The 23488-nt window shown below is 37.3% G+C and overlaps 1 pseudogene; it reads left to right on the forward strand.

Annotated features, from left to right (window-relative positions):
• LOC100439589 (programmed cell death 6-interacting protein-like) overlaps nt 1-19463 on the forward strand; it is a 34952-nt pseudogene extending 15489 nt beyond the window's left edge.
• The last annotated feature ends 4025 nt before the right edge of the window (nt 19464-23488 follow it).

The raw sequence follows: 23488 nt of genomic DNA on the forward strand, positions 1-23488 counted from the left end.
ATAAAAAACTGCTCTGGGTTGCCTTTAGTGTAGGGTAGATGCACAGGTACTGGGCACCTCTCAAAGGGAAGAGAAGGCTACGTAGTTGAATGTGCATTGAACCTGAATCTAACGGGGGAACCCAATGGAACAAGGAATGTGAGTTGTTGCTTTGAGGACATAGCGGAGGAAAGGGAGGTGGTCAGAAGATTAACTTGTGAAGAACAAAGAACCCGAAGAAGAAACTGCAGACCCTTGGCACAGCAATACATTCTGGTACCTTTTTTATTTTAGAAAAAGATCTCTGTTTAGTACTCTCTTTGTATTCTTTTTGGTGTCTTGTACATGACTCAGAATTATGTGGCTTTCATCCTTTGATTCTTCTCCTTTCAGTAGAAAAGCAAAAATGGTTTGTGCTGAGCAAAATCTGCAATAGTATGCACTGATTTGTTGATATTTTATTCAGTTGTATCAGTTTTATTAATCCTTACTTGTGTTACACAGGAGAAAGGAACTTTTATAGTCAATATGAAGTAATTTTATGGAAGCTAGATTTTCTTGACGGGGTAACCACAAAAATTTCAGTACTCTCTATATATTCGTTTGTCATGTGCCTTAATCAAATAAAGCAAGCATCAGGTTTATCAAAGCTATTTCACATGGTTGTCATAATAGTTGGTGACGCATCTTAGCCAGAATTTTTATGATAAAAACTCAGTTTTTTGATTGCTGATTAGCGTGATGCAATGTACATGTTTTATTAAAAAGTCCAAGTTTGATGGTAGGGCTGTTTTTTCTTTTATTGTGAAGAAGCCTACTGTCTAGTTACTTATTTTCAATCTCTTTGGGCATCTGGTTTTAGATATTGAGATCCTCTGAAAAATTTTGCAGACTAGTGGTAATTTGTATTTAAAGATTTTTGTATTAAATACCTAGGATCACTGCTTGTGATTGGTTGCCTATGATCTACTGTGGCCTGAAGTCTGGTCTATGGTTGGCTGGCCAAGCCTTGGCCCTAATGTATATGGGGCTGAGTCTAGCCAGAGGAAGGAACATCTATTTTTTTGCACAATGATGATGTTCAATTATACTCAAAGTGTTAAGTCTGCTGGGAGTAATGGAGGGGGTACCTTTTAAAAAAAAAAACCCTTTATCTCCTTAGAGGTAGAGCATAAAGAGAACTGTTTAAAACTGTGTGCCCTCCCAAAGGAGTGCCTTTTTTGGATTCACAGACTAGTGGAGGATCTGCAAACACAGCTTTTACTCCTGATTTCTCATGACAGAAAGTTTATAGATATATTGAGAATGGCTGGAATCTGTTTGTTTATTTATTTACTCACCAAGTGTTTTTTGAAGGCCCACTATTCCAGAACTGTGCTGAGTACCTTGGTCCCTAACATAAAGAGACAGAAAACTCCTCTAGGTTGCCTTTAGTGTAGGGTAAATGTATCAAGTTTCTGCGTTCATTGCTGTAGACATAGTTGCTTATTTGCCTTTTCTGAAAATAAAATGACAGGGTTATAAAAGTAAAATAGAAGATTTCATTGAGGGCATTTCTTTCTTTCTTTCTTTCTTTTTTTTTTGAGACTGAGTCTCGCTCTGTCACCCAGGCTGGAGTGCAGTGGCGCAATCTTGGCTCACTGCAACCTCTGCCTTCTGGGTTCAAGCAATTCTCCTGCCTTAGCCTCCCGAGTAGCTGGGACTACAGGCATGCGCTACTATGCCCAGCTAATTTTTGTATTTTTAGTACAGACGGGGTTTCACCATGTTGGCCAGGATGGTCTCAATCTCTTGACCTCGTGATCCGCCTGCCTTGGCCTCCCAGAGTGCTGGGATTACAGGCGTGAGCCACCGTGCCTGGCCCATTGAGGGCATCTCTTATGTCTCATATTGTATTTGGTGCTGTTAAATGCCACAGAGGGTTTTAAATCTAAAACTGGGGTCAGGAACCTGTGGCTTGTGGGCTAAATCCTCTGCCTCTTCTCTTTGTATGGCCTGTGAGCTAAGAATGAGTTTTACATTTAAAAAATGTAAAACTCTACTTTCTACTTCATTTTTTAAATGGCTGGAAAAAGTCAAAAGAATGTTTTAATATGTGGGCATTATATAAAATTCAGATTTCAATGTTAATACATTTTTGTTGAAACATAGCTGCACTCATTCATTTACACATTGTCTTTCACACTACAAAGCAGAGTTAAACAGTTGCAACAGAGACTGTGGCCTACTGAGGCAAAAATATTTTCTGTTTGGTCCTTTACCAAAAAAGTTTGTAAGTTCCTGATCTGAAAGACAAAGTATTGACAACCTAGGTGATGCCATTCCTGCCATTCTGTTTGACCTCATCTCCTGTTCTGCCTTTTGTTTACTATGCTTCAGCCAGAGTGGCCTTTTTCTCTTTCCTTTGATCCTGCCAAGCTTGTGCCTGCCACAGGACTTTTACATTTGTGTTTCCTTCTGTGCAGGGCTTTCTCCCCATTTCCGTGGCTATCACCTCTTTTTCGTTAGTCTCAGATGTCACCTCTTCTCCATCGTTGTCATTGTCTACCCACATTATTCTATTTTTGTGTATTTGCTTAATCCTCCCCTTTGCATATTTATTTAATGCTCTCTGGTCCCCAGATGAAGGAAAAGACTGTTTTTGTTAGTAGTTATGTCCATAGCATCTAGAATGGTACCCCAAACAAAAAGTATTTGTTTGAATGATCATCACTGGCAGCCTAACTTAATAAAGGGATACATTTAATTGCAGTTGAAAGATAGCTGGAGCTGTGTATAAGAAACAAATATGCTAGGATTCTAATTATTTATATACTTTGATAACATGTTAAACCTCAGATTTGAATTTATAAGAAAATTTAGGCAGTGGTTTTCTTATTATCTGGGTCATTCATTTGTGGAAGCAGTTTAATTCATTTTCTACTTCATTTACTCTGTTAAAATGAGGCCAGTGTCATATAATCTGAAATATGTTAAACTAGTGTACTGCATATGAATTTTTTTAAAAAGATGTTCATAATATAAGGGATCTCTATCTTTGTGTGGTAGTCCACAAGTTCGTTCATAGATTCGTTGTTTGAAATGGCATTTTTTCCCCAGAAAGTTAGAATTATTGCATTTTTGAATATCACAGGATTTGTTAACTATTTGGCCGTCTCTATCAGTCTGGTTAGAAAGCTTCTGTATCAGTCTGGTTGGATACCATGGAAGTTGCGGTTAGCTTTTCTTCCTAATCTAGGTAATATGATTGAATACTTACCCTTTGTTAGAAGTTATGTTTAGCACTTTATATAGATTATCTCAGTCTTCACAACAGTCCTGAAATAGGTACTATTATGCCCATTTTGCAGCTGCAAAAATGGAATTTTCTAAGTAGTAACCTGTACTTGATTGCGCAGTAACTAAGTCCATTATGGTCTCTAAGGGAGTATAGTCAGAGTTGAAGTGTTTTTTATTGTCTATGGAATTACGTTTTTTCTATGTAATTACGTTTCACTTTGATAGACCATTAGTTCATTTGTTTCCATATTCGAGTTTTGACTTAATCTTGTTTTTTGAGTGTGTAAAAAATGTTCATGATTCAAAAGGTACATGCAGAGTAAGCCTCATTCCTTTTCCTTCTACTTCTTTCCTGTATACTTCTTGTAAGTAACCATATCCGTTAGTTTCTGGTTTGTCCTTACTGATTTTCTTTTTGCAAGAACAACAACAAACAAAAAACCCAACCTCCCCCAAAATTATGTATACATATGTATACATATATACATATTATGTATGTGTATATTTATTTTCTGATTTTCCGTCTGTCTTACTCAAATTGCAGCATACTGTATGTCCTGGAAATAATAAATTGTCCTGGAAATTGTCCTGGAAATAAATTGTCCTGGAAATAAAAAATATGTCCTGGAAATAAAAAGTAAATTGCAGCATATTATATGTCCTGGAAGTCACTTGGAAGGAAACTTTTATTCACATCGTCTGATATCAAGTTCTACTAGGTCTTTAAACAGACTTTGTCATATCCACCCACGTATGATTCTTTCTCCTCTTCCTTCCTTTTAGAGTTTCTGTGGTTTGATGCTTTCTAGACTCTAGGAATCATATTTCTTTCTCTTTCCACAGCCTTCTCCCCTGTACCCTCTTCTTTCTCTCCCTCCCTTTCTCCTTCCCTTCCCCCTTCCTTCCTCTCTTCTCCCCCTCCCCCTTCTCTTCCTTTCCTTTCCTTCCATTTTAAAATTAGGATGTTTAGGAGATATGGATGTAAATGAGGCCAAAAAGGAAATTCACCTACATTTAGTAGAAACCTCGAGTCTCTGGTCTTCACAAAGGGATGTTACTTTGGATGTTCCTATCAAGGAGTTAACTAAGACTGTGGAAGAAAGAGTAGGATAGGAATTTTTAGAAACAGGCAGTTGGTAGGGGGATCATGGGAATTGGAATTGCTGCTGGTAATGAGAAAGACAGGGGTGGAGACAGGGCTCGTGATGTCCTCTTCTTCCTTTGTCTTTCCCCCGGTTTTCTTTCTATGAGCATCATTGGGGCAAGCAGAATAGGGAGATTGGGTTGATGTTCTTGGTGGTCCTAGCAAAGTATGAAGAGATGAGTGAAAGGGGCAGCTTGAAAGTGCTCATTAGGAGGCACTTGAACCCTATGAATGTAAAGGGGTATTTATGAATCAGGTGGGTATAAGTCAGAGAGTGTCTTGACTGAATACAAGAGATAAATCTCTTTTTTGTTTTTGTATTTTGTTTTGAGACAGGGTTTCTCTCTGTCACCCAGGCTGGAGTGCAGTGGCATGATCATGGCTCACTGCAACCTTGACCCCCTGGGCTGAAGCAATCCTCCTGCCTCAGCCTCTGGAGTAGCTGTGACTGCAGGTGCACATCATTGCACCCAACTAGTTTTTTTTTAAATGTAGAAATGGGGTCTCACTTTGTTGCCTAGGCTGGTCTCGAACTCCTAGTCTCAGGTGATCCTCCTAAAGTGCTGGGATTGCAGGCATGAACCTCTACATCTGACCTAAAACTCTTAATGATATGAAGAGAGGCACAAGAACCCTCTTTCCTTTTCCTCTCCCGGTATATAAAATAAATGTGGTATATACCTTTATATCTGTATCTTTATATTTGTATCTGTATCTCCATCTACCATGCTTGCTTCATAACTATCTCTATTTCTATCTTCACCTCTATTTCTCTATGTCTCTATCTCTCAGTCTCTCTAGGCAAAATAGGATATCTACTTACCTAGCAAAATCATACCTTCCCCTGCTTCACAGCCATGATTGGGAGGGAGTAGAGTGTAGAGTGGCTAAGAGATTGGTTTTGGAACTAGTCAGACTTAGGTCTCAAATTTCACCTCTGCCCCTTAGTAGCTGTATAACCTTATCACTTAATGTTTCTGAGACTCGTTATCCAAAATATATATACCCCATGGGATATTGTAAGGAATACATAAAATTATATTTCTGAAGTGTTTAGCATGGTGCCTAACACATAAGAGTTCAGTAAATTGTAGCTGTTGGCTATTGTTATTAATGCTGCTTTCGTTTTAATATGAGTCAACTGAAGGTACAGTGTCTATATAAACCTGACATTCAATTTATATTTGGCTCTCTGAGAAATCATCTCTCTCTCAGCCTGAATGAAACTTTATGTATTATTTCCTTCTTGAAACTGGCTTTTTTTTTTTTTTCAGTTAAACTAAGGTGTCTTTTTTATTGCTTAGGTTGTAAATGTCTTAATCCTTATTGTCAAATCTTGATGAAGTAAAGAACGAAAGAGAGGGTCTGGAGAATGACTTGAAATCTGTGAATTTTGACATGACAAGCAAGTTTTTGACAGCCCTGGCTCAAGATGGTGTGATAAATGAAGAAGTTCTTTCTGTTACTGAACTAGATCGAGCCTATGGAGGTCTTACAACTAAAGTCCAAGAATCTCTAAAGAAACAGGAGGGACTTCTTAAAAATATTCAGGTGAGATTTATATATTTAATAAGATCTATGTTTTAAAAATTACAGAAAAGATGTCTGGACTAAACCTATATTCAATTAGGAAAATGACATTGGAGAATATCTATAGTTAAGAGTAAAACTTAATACATGTATATTTTGTAAAATTAAACTTGGCACATCAGTTTTATTTGTATCTATGAAACAAAGTCACTTTTTTTTTTTTTTTTTTGAGATGGAGTCTCACTCTGTCGCCCAGGCTAGAGTGCAGTGGCGCCATCTTGGCTCACTGCAAGCTCCGCCTCCCAGGTTCACGCCATTCTCCCGCCTCAGCCTCCCGAGTAGCTGGGACTGCAGGCGCCTGCCACCACGCCCGGCTAATTTTTTGTGTTTTTAGTAGAGATGGGATTTCACCGTGTTAGCCAGGAAGGTCTCCTGACCTCGTGATCCTCCCTCCTCAGCCTCCCAAAGTGCTGGGATTACAGACGTGAGCCACCACACCTGGCAGAAACAAAGTCATTTCTATGGCTAAAATGTTGCATATTACTTAGGAGTGCTTGATACTTCAGATATTTTTCATGATTCCAAGTTTTTAATAGCTTTGGGTTTTTTCCCATATGGGAGGAAAATCAAAATTAGTTGGAATTACTGATACCTTTAATTATATGGCTAACATACATACAGATTTCAGTCATTTTTTAAAAAAATAGTGCAAACTAATTATGTTGAGAAGTTTGAAGTTAGTTTTCATGTTTACAGATAGGTAGTTTGGACTAACAAAGACTTGAAAGTTTGCCCTTTTAATAGTTAATGTGCAAAATTAAACATGTATTTCTACTCCTAAACATTGTTTCTATATATGATATAAAATATTCCAAAAGGTAAAATAATTTTCATGTTATATTCTTTGCAAGTGTTATATACTAATCGAAATCTGTGATCATTATTGGTTGTTTTGACTCCTATTGGATTTTTGAAATTTTTACTTAAGAAAGATTTAAAGCATAATGAGGCTTCAAAAGAGTATACTAGGTATTTCTAGTAATTTTGCATATGTATTTAATTACATATGATTTTCATAATTGGAAAAGATCAATAAAAATGAGGCATATTAATTTTATAAATAAATGTAAATACATAAATCTTTCTTTTAACAAGGTCTCACATCAGGAATTTTCGAAAATGAAACAATCTAATAATGAAACTAACTTAAGAGAAGAAGTTTTGAAGAATTTAGCTACTACATATGACAACTTTGTTGAACTTGTAGCTGATTTGAAGGAAGGCACAAAGGTATGAAGTACATGCAAAAGGAACCATAGCTAGCAAGTACAGATGTGAACGTATAGTTTGGAAGTTAAATGGTATTTCCAGTTGATCCAAATTACTCTTTGCCTGGAATTTTAGCTTTAATGCCATTGCCTCTGCGAAGTTTGTTATAGGAGGGAGAAAGCTTAATGAAGGTGGCAACATTTCATGGGAACTTTGAAGAATGAATTGCATATTTCAACTGGCAGAAAAGGGGTATAAATATTCCAGGTAGCAGGAATTAGCAGAGATATCAATGACACCTTTTTAAGGGATAGGAAGTTGACTAATTTGATGAATTTTGAGGGGACAGAAGTAGTCCAAGTTGATTTGTGATGGAAAAGCTGGGGGGCATGACTTTTGTATTCTGTGTGGTGGTTTGCTGAGGACAGACTTGTGGCCTGCCCAAGTGTCAGAAGGCTTACTGAATATGTAAGTACTTTCTTGCCTTGTCCTTTAAAAAGTTTAGGGAATTCGCTTATATTTCTTTTTACCAATTTGTTTTTGAGGGAATAGTGATTTTTAAGTTTTTTCAGATGCATAATTCCTTTTGGTACTTAACTTCATAATAATCACTGAATAAAGTTACCTTGATATAAATACAGTAGGTAAAATGTAAAACTCTCTGAAGAGAGGGTGAAAATACTGCAAACCCTTCTAAATAGAGAGGATAGTAAAATGCCATTTTAATTTGATTTAAAATGCTTTGTTTAAATAGGTAAGCTGAGAAAACCCTCCAGAGAGCCTTTAGAAATTCTTTTAAGGGCTTCTGAAGTATGCTTCCATTTCTTTCTTTTTATTATTATTATTATTATTATACTTTAAGTTTTAGGGTACATGTGCACAATGTGCAGGTTAGTTACATATGTATACATGTGTCATGTTGGTGTGCTGCACCCATTAACTCGTCATTTAGCATTAGGTATATATCCTAATGCTATCCCTCCCCCCTCCCCCCACCCCACCACAGTCCCCAGTGTGTGATGTTCCCCTTCCTGTGTCCGTGTGTTCTCATTGTTCAATTCCCACCTATGAGTGAGAACATGTGGTGTTTGGTTTTTTGTCCTTGCAATAGTTTGCTGAGAATGGTTTCCAGCTTCATCCATGTCCCTACAAAGGACACAAACTCATCATTTTTTATGGCTGCATAGTATTCCATGGTGTATATGTGCCACATTTTCTTAATCCAGTCTATCATTGTTGGACATTTGGGTTGGTTCCAAGTCTTTGCTTTTGTGAATAGTGCCACAATAAACATACGTGTACATGTGTCTTTATAGCAGCATGATTTATAATCCTTTGGGTATATACCCAGTAATGGGATGGCTGGGTCAAGTGGTATTTCTAGTTCTAGATCCCTGAGGAATTGCCACACCGACTTCCACATGGTTGAACTAGTTTACAGTCCCACCAATAGTGTAAAAGTGTTCAAATTTCTCCACATCCTCTCCAGCACCTGTTGTTTCCTGACTTTTTAATGATTGCCATTCTAACTGGTGTGAGATGGTATCTCATTGTGGTTTTGATTTGCATTTCTCTGATGGCCAGTGATGATGAGCATTTTTTCATGTGTTTTTTGGCTGCATAAATGTCTTCTTTTGAGAAATGTCTGTTCATGTCCTTCGCCCACTTTTTGATGGGGAGTATGCTTGCATTTCTGTAGTGAATTTGAAAACCTAATCCTTCCACTTAAATAGGTTTAATGTTATGAAACAATTGACTTTTCTCTAGGAGTTAGGAAGATTATCATGATAATGAAACTTTTAACTTGTTACATTTTTGATGATGATGTTCTGTAAGAATGATTTTATTATTTTTATTTTGTTTAGGAGTCTTAGATCATATTTAATATTAAGTTGTTGGGCCTAGTAAATTGTATGAAGGTATCTCATGCAGATCTCAGTTCTTCAGCTTTAACTATCATTGACAAATTAGCTTTAGATCACATTCCTCTCTGGATTAAAAAATTGTTCTTGTTCATTACTTGTATTTGTTCTTTTCTTATAGTTTTACAATGAGTTGACTGAAATCCTGGTCAGGTTCCAGAACAAATGCAGCGATATAGTTTTTGCACAGAAGACAGAAAGAGATGAACTCTTAAAGTAAGTCTGTTTTGTGTATCAAATTGTACTTAAATAATTTTCTTTTAAAAAATCATGTAGAGACTTTTGATGTGAACTTGGTAGTATGAGATAGCAATTTCCCTCTTTTTCTCATGGAAGAAGGAACTAGATAGAGTATTTTACAAAGCAACAAGTAAACAGCTGCACAGTCTGGGAATGAAAGGATGAAAAGAAGCAGAAACTGTAGATGCAGGAAGTACAGTGAGGTCACGGAAATGATAAAACAGTTCAGGTGGCAGATCTCAGGAAGTGCCAGTAAATACAAGCAATTTATTTTGAAGTGGCAAATAGGTTCCTTACATAAAACTAAGCTATAGAACATGGAGGAGACAGCGTGAATAGCTCAGAGAATACCAGCAAAACCACTTTCAGAAGGAGGCTGCTGAGAAAGCAGGGCCAGTTAACATACGACTCATTTCCTGCTGTGTAATCAATACAGAGTAGCACAGCGCTGATAAAAGGTGAAAAACATTAACAAAATTTAATAAAACTTCATAGATGAAGAACACTTACCAAAATAATATTGTCACAGAATAGGTGGAAATTATGAGCAAACGTCTGACCATGAACTAAACAAAAAGAACAACAACAAATGTAAGAAGGCAGTCATTCTAAGGCCGGGGTCCCCAGTCCTGGGGCCATGGACTGGTACTGGTTCGTGGCCTGTTAGGAACTGGGCTGCACAGCAGGAGGTGGGTGGCAGACAGGCAGGCGGCTGGGCGAGTATTACTGCCTGAGCCCCACCTCCTGTCAGATCAGCCACAGCATTAGATTCTCATAGGAGCGCAAACCCTATTGTGAACTGTCCATGTAAGGTATCTAGGTTGTGCGTTCCTTATGAGACTCTGACTAATGCCTGATGATCTGAGGTGCAACAGTTTCATCCTGAAATCATCTCCTGCTCCCCTGTGGAAAAATTATCTTCCACGAGACCGGTCCCTGGTGCCAAAAAGGTTGGGGACTGCTTCTGTAAGGAATACTTTGAGCAGAAATTCCAGAACTGCAGGAATATGGTAAGAAAACAGGAAGTGATAAGATGTGAGGTGTCAGAATTCAGGAAAGAAGTAGAAGGGAAGAATAAAACCACCACATGGGAAAGAGCACAAAGGGCAAATAAACACTGAAGAACACACAGGAACACAGAGTAGAAATGAGGAAATTAAAATGAAACCAAAGTCAAGAAAGAATTAGAAAGGATTAGAGAGAAGATGGGCACAGAAGGTCTAATATAGGCAAAACTGAATTTCTCTCAAAGAAGAAAAACCAGACAGAACAGTTATTTGACGTTCTGTAAACAGAAAACTTATTTAATGATACTCCAGAACATTTTCTTAAAACAAGTGAAGGTTGTTGAAAGAGGACATCATATGGTAGGGGAAAATGATCAAGAACTGTCAGCATCAAGGCATATAAATTATTGGCCTTAAAAGATAATGGCAGAATCCTTTAGGCAGTCAGGCAAAACAATCAAGCCAGTTTATAAAAAGGTGAAAAAAATTAGGCTGGCAGCTCTGTATGCCAGAAGAGAGTGGAGTGATTGCTGTAATCTCAAGGATAGTAAATATGAGCTAAAGATTTTATATCATATAGTAAATACATGCTAAAGATTTTATATCCAAACTGTCCTTTGGGTACATAAAAAGCCGTATATTCATTAGTAATAAATATAAAGAGCTGAAAGAGTCTTATACCGATGACCCTTTCAGCCAACTAGATCTTTATTCACCTCTCTGCTCATGTTCATGAGTGAAGTTATTTTCTTCTACCTCTAAGAAAGAGCAGGTTAGTTGTTTTTAGAATATTTCTACTAAACCTATAAAAAGCAAATAATTAGAATGTTTTAAAAATGGTTCTAAATGTTTAAAAAAAGGTGTTTTTTTTTTTTTTAGATGGAGTTTTGCTCTGTCACCCAGGCTGGAGTACAATGGTGCAATCTTGGCTCACTGCAACCTCCTCCTCCCGGGTTCAAGCAATTCTTCTGCCTCAGCTTCCCAAGTAGCTGGCATTACAGGTGTGCGCCATCATGCCTGGCTAATTTTCGTATTTTTAGTAGAGACAGGGTTTCACCATGTTGGCCAGGCTGGTCTCGAACTCCTGACCTCAGGTGATTGGAATTACAGGCGTGAGCCACCCCCCCAGCCTAAAAAAAGATGAGTATTCTCTATATGAGTCTTAATGATAAAAAACTAACAGATTAATACAAAACAGTCTACAGACCAGTTTCAGTTATGAATATGGATGCAAAAGTCCTAAATAAAGTATTTGCCAGTAATAGTCACCAGGACGTTAAAAAATAATTATTGGCCAAGGGGAGGGGGCATTTATTCCAATATTCAATATTCAGTGTTTTCACGTCAAAGGAAAGATCACAGGTTTGTCTTAATAGATGAGGCAGAAGCATTTAAGAAAATGAGTGTTCTGATACTCAGTAAAATAAGAATAGATAGAAGATAGATGCTTCCGTAACATGAAAAAATATATATGTATGTGTGTGTACATATTTCTGCCCAAAACTCAGTATAGTGATTAATGGAGAAGCACTATAAACAGTTCCCTCTGAAGTCAAGAACAGACAACAAATGTCACTGTCAGCACTATTTTTAAATACCGCAGTACACACCAAGACAATCACATGAGAGAGCAATTAAAAAATTGGAAAGGAAGAAGTAAAACTAGCACTATTTACAGACATTATGATTGTACAACTACTTGAAAACCCAAGAGAACCGCAAAACTCTGCAAATAATAAAATAATTATTACTGAAGTTGTTGATCATAAAAATAATTTGTAGAAATCAGTGGCTTTCATGTAAATAAACCTATAGAGGATAAGATGAAGAGACCCATTTACAGTAGCAACAAAAAGATAAAATATAAAATATAAGTTTGTCATATATGAGACCTATGTGAAGAAAACACTATTTCAAGGACACAAAAGAAGGCTTGAGCAAGTTAAAAAACATGTTCTTGGATAGGGTGACTCAACTTCATAAAGATGTCAATTCTAAGTTAACTTATGCATCAACTGGGCGTGATGGCATGCACTTCTAGTCCCAGCTACTTGGGAGATTGAAGTGGGAGGACGGTTTGAGCCCTAGAGTTCTAGGTTGTAGTGCGCTATGATTGTACCTATAAGTAGCCACTGTACTCCAGTCTGGGCAACAGTGAGACCCTATCTATAATAACAAACATAAATAAATAAATAAACATATGCGGCCAGGTGCGGTGGCTCATGCCTGTAATCCCAGCACTTTGGGAGGCTGAGGCGGGCGGATCACAAGGTCAGGAGATTGAGACCATCCTGGTTAACACGGTGAAACCCCGTCTCTACTAAAAATAAAAAAAATTAGCCGGGCGTGGTGGCGGGCGCCTGTAGTCCCAGCTACTCGGGAGGCTGAGACAGGAGAATGGCGTGAACCCGGGAGGCAGAGCTTGCAGTGAGCTGAGCTTGCACCACTGTACTCCAGCCTGGGCAACAGAGTGAGACTCCATCTCAAAAAAAAAAAAAAAAAAAGAAAGAAACATGCATTCAACATGCTTTTGATTAAAAAAAAATCAGCTTTTCATTTGGAATCAGACAAGTTGATCCTAAAGTTCAAGTAGAAAAAGAAACAAGGTCAGCCAGGAAAACAATAAAAAGAGTAGTGAAGGGATACTAGTTCTACCAGATATTAAGGTATATAATACCATCTTTAATGAAAACACAGCGGTACTGGTACATGATTAGACAAAGACAGAATAGAAAATAGAAATAGATTCCAATGCATATGTGAATTTAGTGTAAAAGATCTTTAACCAACCAGAAGAGGTTGTGGACAACTGCCCAGCCATTTAGAAAATAAAAGTTATCTTTATACCAGAGTAAGTTCTGAGTGGACCAATCTTGAAATTTGTAAATGAAATATAAGGTGTAAAATAGAATGGAGGAGAATTCCTTAATAAAGCTGGGATGGGCAGGATCTAATAACTCCTACTTAAAATCCAGAAGCCATTAAAAAAAAGAAAGGAATAAGTTTCTCATAGAAATATGATAAACAGAGTCAGGATGTGACAAATTGGGAATCCAGTATTTGAAACTTATTCACAGGCAAAAGGCTAATTTACTTTATTTAGAAAAGAACTCCTAGAAATGAACGAGAAGAAAACCCCATAGAAAACTGAGGAAAAGACGCAAACAGAATTTTGCAGACAAAGAAATACAAATGGCCCTTAAATAAATGAAAAAAAAAATGAATACCCTCATTCATTATAAAATGCAAATCAAAATTAGTCTGAAGTAACATTTTTCAGATTGGCAAGAATCTGAAAGTTTGATAACATGCTTTGTTGTCACATGTTGGAGAAATAGATTTTATACATTGCCGTGAGAATACCCAATGATGCAATCCTTGTGTTGGGCAGTTTAGCTGTAAAGAATAAGACTACAAATTCAAACATCCTTGAATCCAGTATTCTGTTTTTGGGAGTCTATTCTGAGGATATATTAGAATATGCTAGAAATGACATATTTATGAGCTTATTCATTTCTACATTGCAAATAGCAGTAAAAAAGTAGAAACAAATAAAGTGACCAGGGCTGGTGAAATAAAGCTGTACTTGTATAGTGAAATGCTGTGCAGCTATTTTAAAAAACAGGATGTTTTCAATTTACTGATATGGAAAGATCTCCAAGATAGTTATGGTAAAAAGACACAGAACGGTGTGTAGAGTATGCTTTGTGTAAAAAGGAAGAAAATAATAAATATAGAAATTGGCTTGTTTATGCACAAGGAAGCTCTGGATATTCTAAGGAAGAAAGATTGGAATATCGTCATTTAAAATATTTTATATATCATATATCTAATTTAAAAATCGGGTTTGTTGTAAACAAGTGTATATTTTATTTACACTTGTCAAAGTATTTTCAGCTCAGTGATTGAAAGGTGAATGAAAGATGGAAAAGTAGGCCATATAATAATATTAGCTTTTGAATATCTGAGAGTTTATTTTGTTAAAGTCATTGTTAATACTGAAGGCCAAAATCCTTTGAAATCTTACTGGATATAATGTATACCGGAAAAGTATACATAAGTGTATATCTTGTTGAATATTCACAAACTGAGTACACCCAGGCAACCAGCACTTAGATCAATACACAGAAAATTCTCAGCACCCTAAAAGCATTGTTAATGCATCCACCCAGTCAGTCAGTCTTTATCTTTCTCTTCCAGGGCAACCGCTATCCTAACTTGTAGGAACATAGATTCCTTTCTCCTGTTTTTGCATTGTATATAAATAGAATTACATATTACGTACTCTTCCATGACTGGCTTTTATTCTACATTATATTTGTGAGATTTATCAGTATAGTTGTGTGTATTTGTAGATCTTTTATTCTCATTTCTGCATATATTTTATTATGTGAATATACAAGTTATTTATTCTACTGTTGAATATTTTGAGTAGTTGCCAGTTTTGAGCTTTTATAAATAGTGCTGGCATGAATGTTGTAAATCACTGCTGTCCAGTATTGCTGGTAGCAGTGAAAATATGGAAACAAGTCAAATGTCTGGTTCTGGTTAAATAAAACTACATCTATATGGTGAAGTACTATGCAGTGACATATGCAATTGAAAATGTAAAATTTGTAGTAGCCATAGTTTAAAAAAACAGGTGAAATTAATTTCAATATTTCATTTAACCCAGTATGTCCAAAGTATTATTTTAACATATAATCAATGTAAAATTACAAATGAGAGATATTTTACTTTTTTTCCATGCTAAGTGTTAGAAATCTAATCTGTATTTTTTTTTTTTTTTTTTTTTTTGGTGAGACGGAGTCTTGCTCTGTTGCTCAGGCTGGAGTGCAGTGGCATGATCTCGGCTCACTGCAACCTCCGCCTCCCGGGTTCAAGCAATTCTCTGCCTCAGCCTCCTGAGTAGCTGGGATTACAAACACCCACCACCAAGCCCAGCTAATTTTTGTATTTTTAGTAGAGATGGGGGTTTCACCATCTTGGCCAGACTGGTCTTGAACTCCTGACCTCGTGATCCACCTGCCTCGGTCTCCCAAAGTGCTGGGATTACAGGCGTGAGCCACCGAGCCCGGCTTAATATGTATTTTATACTTACAACACATCTCAATTCAGACTAGCCACATTTCAAATGTTTGATAGCCATATGTGGCTAATGGTTACTGTATTAGACAGTACATGCTTTTGGTGAGCATGTTATATGCAGTGCTGTTGGGTATATATCTAGGTCAAAGGGTATGTGTATGCTTAGTTAATATTGTCAAATAGTTTTCCAACGTGACTGTACTAATTTATATTCCTCCTAGCAATATATGAGAGTGCTGGTTGCTCCACATTTTTGCCCTTAGCTATTCTGCTGGGTTTGTAGTATTATCTCATTGTATGATTTTAATTTTCATTTTCCTGGTGACTAATATGTCCTTTTTATATACTTATTAGCTGGACGCTTTGCTTTTTAATTTCTGTTTTCATTGAAATCTTTCATCAGAAATTTAAAGCGTTTAAGAAGAATGAATGTTTTACTCTGAGCTTTACTTTCTTTTTACTAATGGTTTGAATACTAGTGTCAGGTTGTTGGGTATAGGAATACTGGTGGCATTTTATTTTAAATCTTTTTGCTCTTTTACATTATTGGTTTTATTTAATAGCATTGATTTATATATTTTATAAGTGGCTAGGAAATTATCATTTGCTCTATAAATGTGTTATTTACTGCAACCATCCCTAGGGTTTATCAAAGGAAAAGTATTGTGTTAAAGCTTTATAATATACATATATATTTTAGATATTTCAAAATCTGGCCTTTTAGAATTTTGATATTGATTAAAAACTTATTTATTTTGTAAGCAGTTATTTACTTATATTAAGAAGTAGTTTTGTTTGTTTTTTTGATGAATGTATACTAGTTTTCTTTATATCTGGAGTGACTGGGGCCCTTCTTGAGAGGGAAGGTTGGATGCGGACAATGTGGGGCTTTGCTGTTAATTGTTAAATCAGGGCAAAAGGTACTGTCTCAGACGTTTTGGGACATGTCATATTTACTTCTTTGTGTACATTGATCAGTGCAGTAAAAAGATGATTGACCTCATGTATTACGTGGAGTGCATTTTACCTTAGGTATTGTTTAGTGTGATTTTGGGATAAATTTCAATTTACTGTTAGAGGAGACAAAATTTTCTAATTTTTAATACTGAATTGTAATAGTATTTTCAGCAATATATCTTTCATGAGTTTACCTTAGTTACAGGTAATGTGTTATCTTTTAATATAAAATATCTCAATGCCACATTTCTTTGAATATCTTCAGAAAGTTTTTATCCAGAAATTTGCATAATGGTTTGCATAAAAGATTAGCCTTTTCACCTGTTTTATTTTGTATAAACACTGATACAGTGATTAAAACATTAGCTACATAACTATGAGTCATTGTAGTTTTCTGATAACTTTTAGATAGATGATGTTAGGAGTTTTTTAAATCCAGGGACTACCTTTTATTAGAGGGTGGGCAGTCTTCTAGGATTACTTGCCCAGTTTGACATGTTTCTTACTCTAGCTGTAACTGTGATCTCTGAAAATGTTTACTTTTCCCCCTAGTCTTCAGAAATAGAAAAAAGATACAACTTCATTTTATTAAACAATAGGAAGAAAGAGGATTTAGATTCTAGTCAAGAATAGAAATGTAGTATATTTTATTTTTTTCAGTTTTTGTTATATTGATAAATAATTATACATATTATGGGGTACATGTGATACTTTGATCATGAATACAATGTTTAATAATCAAATCAGGGTAATTAGGATATTCATCACATATTTGTGGGGCACATGTGATATTTTGATACATGAATACAATGCATAATAATCAAATCAAGGTAATTAGGATATTCATCTCAAACGTTTATCATTTCTTTGTGTTGGGAACATTCCAAATCTTCTCTTCTAGCTATTTTGAAATATACAATAAGTTATCATTAACTGTCATCACCCTATGGTGCTATTAAACACTAGAACTTATTTATTCTCTCTGACTGTATTTTTGTACCTATTATCCAACCTCTCTTCATCCCCACGCCCTACTCTTCCTTAACTCTGGTAACCATCATTCTACTCTGTCTCCTTGTTTTTAGCTCACACATATGGATAAGGATATGCAATATTTGTCTTTCTGTGCCTGGCTTATTTCACTCATCATAATGTCCTCCAGTTCCATCCATGTTGCTGCAAATGACAGAATTTCATTATTTTTTTTATGGCTGAATAATATTCCATTGCATATATATACTACACTATATCCATTTATCTGCTGATGGACACTTAGGTTGCATTCATATCTTGGCTATTGGAAGTGCTGCAATAAACATGGGAATACAGATATCTCTTCAATATATGGATATCCTTTCTTTAGGATATATACCCAGCGGTGGGATTGCTGGATCATATGGTAGATCTAGTTTTAGTTTTTTGAGGGACCTCCATACTGTTTTCCATAGTTGCTGTACTAATTTGAAATGTAATATATTTTAAAATACCATCATTGTTTGGAATCCATTTTCTATGTTTCATGTATGAAGAAAAGAAAAGCTGGTATTTTATGTGTGTTAATTTTTTTCTATCATGTTAATTTTTAACACTCTGTCTTTGATAAGGGACTTGCAACAAAGCATTGCCAGAGAACCGAGTGCTCCTTCAATTCCTACACCTGCGTATCAGTCCTCGCCAGCAGGAGGACATGCACCACCTCCTCCAACTCCAGCACCAAGAACCATGCCGGTTAGTAGGCAAATAAATATTTTAAACAGAGGTTTTACATTAATGATGATTACTTGTTCTAATGGATAAAACATGATTTACATAGGAAGGATCTAGTGGTTACCACCTGCATCAGGTAACCAACCTTCTGATATTTTGCAATATGTAGAACACAGCATCGTTCAAGAATTCTTGACCAAAAAAATGCTTAACCTGAATCTAATCAAGCCCTTAAGCTTTCTGTTTACAGCAAATAAAACAAATGATAAAATAAGAAGTTAAATTATGCTATTAGGAAACAATTGGACAAATCTATCACATGGGACATTTATATGAAATAACTGAGTTGATCATTTCTAAAAGTGAATGTCATAGATTTTTTTAAAAAGAGGCATATTCTAGATGAAAAGAGATGAAAGTTTCCTTATAATCAAATGCAGTATATGAACTTTATTTGCTTTTGGTTTATAAAAATAGCTATATGAGCTTTTTTATGTTAATTAGGGGAAAATTGAATTTGGAGTGGATTTTTGATGACATTAGGGAATAGCATTAGTTTTTTAAGGATGAAAATGGTACTGTGATTATGTAGGAGAATATCCTTATGAGAACTTGAGTGCTGAAGTCTTTAGGGCTAGTGTCATGAAATTTGCAACTACTTTCAAGCGATTCTGCAAATATATATGGATGTAGTTATAGATAAAGCAGAAATGGCAAATGTTAATAGTTGTTGAATTTCATTGGTAGATGTGTGATTATTTTATATACTATTCTTTTAAACTTTTCTGGTGTTTGACATTTTTCATATAAAGTTTGGGGACTAGGAGGAGATGATGGTAGTAAGCAGTACCTGTGCTGCTTCCTTCCACCTCAAATGTCCAACCACTGGAGGAAGCAGTAAATTATTAAATATTAGGCACCAGGAAAAGAGCAGTGGCTATGGAGTTTCCACAGACTGGAGAATTATTCAACTATGATATATTTCTGTAGTAATAAGCCGGTATTTAAGAATGGGAATTAAAAATATATTTGGTTGGATTCTAGAGTTTCTCATATGTCCTTATTAATTTTAATTAATAGCAATTTGAGAGAAAAATGAAACATTTTATAGTCAATGCTGACTTTTTCTTATAGCCTACTAAACCCCAGCCCCCAGCCAGGCCTCCACCACCTGTGCTTCCAGCAAATTGAGCTCCTGCTGCTGCTGCTCCAACTCCAGTGGGGGCTGGGACTGCTGCACCAGCTCCATCACAAACGCCTGGCTCAGCTCCTCCTCCACAGGCCCAGGGACCACCCTATCCCACCTATCCAGGATATCCTGGGTAAGGCTGCAACATTGTGTATCGCAAGTTGGCTAATGTTGTTTCTAGGCTCTTGCTAACCTGTTAAAAACAGGGTCAGCCCTTCTCCAAATGGAGGTGTCATGAATGAATAAGCTACACTGTCAGCTTACCCAGGAATGAAAATAATGTTATGCTCACTTACATGAATAGGATAGCTATTTCCTAGGCTTTTAAAATTTATGTTTTTATATTTTACATATTGGGTTTATATTAAATAATCTCTTCTGTATTATAGAGTTCAGTAGGTGTTTCCTGGGACTTCAGGTGATAAACAGGTACCTTTTCTGAGCGTAGCATAGCAAAACTGATAAGGCCTTGTTTACATCCCTATACTTAGAATACTTGGCATTCTAAGGTCAGGAGTTTGAGACCGGCCTGGCTAACATGGTGAAACCCCGTTTCTACTAAAAATACAAAAAATTAGTTGAGCTTGGTGGCAGGCGCCTGTAGTCCCAGCTACTCAGGAGGCTAAGGCAGGAGAATCACTTGAACCCAGGAAGCAGAGATTGCAGTGAGCCGAGATCATGTCGTTGCCCTCCAGCTTGGGCAACAAGAGCAAAACTCCGGCTCAAAAAAAAAAAAAAAGATTTTACAAATTCACTTTCTTTAACAGATATAGACCTATTCATGTGACCTGTTTGTTTCTAGGAGGATTTTCCTGGTTTGTAGCACTCAGACATTGCTTTATTTCATCTAAGTTGTCTGATTTTTACATGTCAAGTTTTCCTTAGTATTCTCTTGCTAACCATCTCAAGTCTGTGGGGCCTGCAGTGATGTCCCTTCATTCATTCCTGATACTGATAATTTGTATCTTTTCTGTTTTTTTGTTTGTCAATTTTGCTAGAGTTTTTCAATTTCGTTGATCTTTTCAAAGAACAATATTTAAGTTTCATTAATTTTTTGCTTGTTTTTTTGCTTTCAATCTCATTGGTTTCTGCTTTTATCTTGTCATTTGTCCCTTTGGCTTGTTTTGCGTTCACTTTGCTCTTTTTCTAGTTTCTTAAGGTGGAAACTTAGATTGCTGATTTAGACCTTTTTTGTAATATATAATGATTTGATGCTATAAATTTTTCTCTAAGCAGTGCTTTAATTAAACCCACAAATTTTGGTGCATTTTAATTTATGTTCAAAACATTTTCTAATTTCTCCTGAGAATTGTTCTTTGACCCATGGATTATTATTATTATTTTTTTTTTTCAAGATGGAGTTTCACTGTTGTTGCCCAGGCTGGAGTGCAATGACATGGTCTCGGCTCACTGCAAACTCTGTCTCCTGGGTTCAAGCAATTCTCCTGCCTCAGCCTCCTGATTAGCTGGGACAACAGGCACCCACCACCATGCCCGGCTAATTTTTTTGTATTTTCAGTAGAGATGGGGTTTCTCCATGTTGGCCAGGCTGATCTTGAACTCCTGGCCTCAGGTGATTCCCCCACCTTGGCCCCCCACAGTGTTGGGATTACACGCATGAGCCACTGCACCCGGCCTGACCCATGGATTATTAAGTATGTTGTTTAATTTTGAAGTGTTTGCAGATTGTTCTGTTAATGACTTCTAGTTTAATACCATTGTGATTGGAGAACAAACTGCATATGATTTCATTTCTTTTAAATTTGTTAAGATTTATATGTCAGGATATGTTCTCTCTTAGCGAACATTCTGTATGTGCTTAAAAAGTACATGTATGGTCCGGGCGCGGTGGCTGAAGCCTGTAATCCCAGCACTTTGGGAGGCCGAGGAGGGCAGATCACGAGGTCAGGAGATCGAGACCATCCTGGCTAACACGGTGAAACCCCGTCTCTACTAAAAATACAAAAAAAAAAAAAAAATTAGGCGTGGTGGTGAGCACCCATAGTCCCAGCTACTTGGGAGGCTGAGGTAGGAGAATGGCATGAACCCGGGAGGCAGAGCTTGCAGTGAGCTGAGATCGTGCCACTGCACTCTAGCCTGGGCAACAGAGCGAGACTGTGTCTCAAAAAAAAAAAAAAAGTATATGCATTTTGCTGTTGTTGGGTGCAATGTTCTATAAATTAGATCCAGTTTATTGATGGTGTTCTACAGTTCTAGATTTTTGCGGATTACTTGTTCTGTCACTATGAAAGGTAGTGTGTGTGTTATATGTGTCTAACAATTCATTGTGTAGTTAGAGTTGCTATTATACCACTTCAAGTGGATGGAGATCCTCACTGCCATCCATTAATGTGCATTAATCATTTTGAGAGTGAAAAGATTTTTTAAAATGCTTTTACTTTTTTAGGTATGGCCAAATGAGATGGGGCTAGTGAAATGGGCGGGAAAATTGGAAGCTGATAGTGTGTGAGCTAGACACCCACGAATGCCTTTGGACTGGGCAGTTCGAGGGATGATAGGTAATAACATAAGGCAGCTCCATCACACACGCTGGTGACTCCTGTGGAACAGACCAGCAGCTGCATTTGGAGATTCATTTCAGATTGCTGCGTTTCCTCTTAGAGCTGTGCTTGGTCATCGTGTTTTGAGTGATCCATTGGCCTCCATGTCCCTTTTGTGGTGGACATTTGCTCAGTGACTTTTGAGCAGCTGGATCTCCTGCTGTGGCAGGTGAGTGAGGGGATGGATGGCTCTGTGGACTGGCCCCCACCCCAGGAGAAAGAGTGCGTGGCTGTGGCAGCGCTGAATCTTCCCCGACTTCAGGTATTCGTGATTTCCCTTCTTCTTGCTCCTTTTATAAGTGTCTTAGGGATTTGTAAGAAGTTTTATGTATTTTGAAGGGCATGGGTTTTAGCCTGTTTGGTGAAGTATTTTAAAGTAAGATTGTAATGTGCTAATAATGGACATGAGGCTTAAAAAACTTGATCTGGTTATATTATGTTTGTCCTGGAAGTCAGCCTCCACATGCAGGAAGAGTGTATATGGATCATGTTATTTTTGCTATAATCAGTTTGTTGGCATTCTTACTGTTTTACTGTTGTTGTGTGTGGAGAAAAGACTGGGTGAGATCACAGGTGATGGAGAGAGACAGCGCTCAGCTGAGAGACCAGTGCTGGCGTGTCTCTCCTCTGTACTGTGAAAATCCTGCTCCAGGAGGGCCAAGTCTTTTGGTTTCCCTGGGCCACACTGGAGAAGAATTGTCTTGGGCTGCACATAAAATACACTAACGATAGCTGATGAGCTTTAAAAAATTCCCAAAAATATCTCATAATGTTTTAAGAAAGTTTACTTTTGGGCCACATTCAAAGCCATCCTGGGCCACATGCTGCCCTCGGGCTGTGGGTTGGACAAGCTTGATCTACTTAGTAAGCTCAGCTCCCTACAGCAATACCTTCCTTTCCTCACCATGAAGGTTATGGTTAGGGTCAAAATAAAAGCTACAAAAGTCTTCCTCCCTGGCAAAACTAAAGCTGAAGTCTTTGATCATCATCTTTTCTTCGTCTTTGTAATAAAACCCTATAACTTAATGACAAGAACCACGGTTTTCTCGACATAGTAATTTTTCCCTTTTATTACAGTGGTTTCTGTGTAACAACTCATTGTGTCCCTCTTTCAGCCCCTCCCCTTTTTGCCCTGCTTCTAGAATGTACAGAACTGAGTGTAGTGTTTAGTTGCAGTAATGAACTGAGCGGAGGTCTGGAGCGTGCTTCTCCTCTAGTCCTCTGTAGCACTCATTTATCACCATACCTGTGGCGTCCTGGCGTTTGCATGGGTGCGCCCCAGGTGTTTGCTGCCCTCCTGGGTTGCAGTGATGTTTCTGTTCTGGTCAGTGCTGTGGGGCGTGGCCTTGTGTATGTCTTAGGCTGTCGGGGTGTCCCAGTGTATGGTTTTGCATTGGCCTCTCCGGGGTTCTGAGGGTTCTGTGGGTTTCACAGACTCTAGGTGAGTTTCGGTGCTCATTTCCTGACCTGTGATATCTATACCTAGAGGAGTGGTGTGCTTTTGATTTCACTTCTACTCACAGGGCAAGGCCGGGTCTCTGATTTCTCATGGTGCCTCTTGCTACCCAAAGCCTGGGATGGGGAGTGTGTTGCCCCCTGGCTGTGGTTGGTTGGCA

The sequence above is a fragment of the Pongo abelii genome, chromosome 8 (genome assembly GCF_028885655.2).
Source record: "Pongo abelii isolate AG06213 chromosome 8, NHGRI_mPonAbe1-v2.0_pri, whole genome shotgun sequence".
Taxonomy (NCBI): domain Eukaryota; kingdom Metazoa; phylum Chordata; class Mammalia; order Primates; family Hominidae; genus Pongo; species Pongo abelii.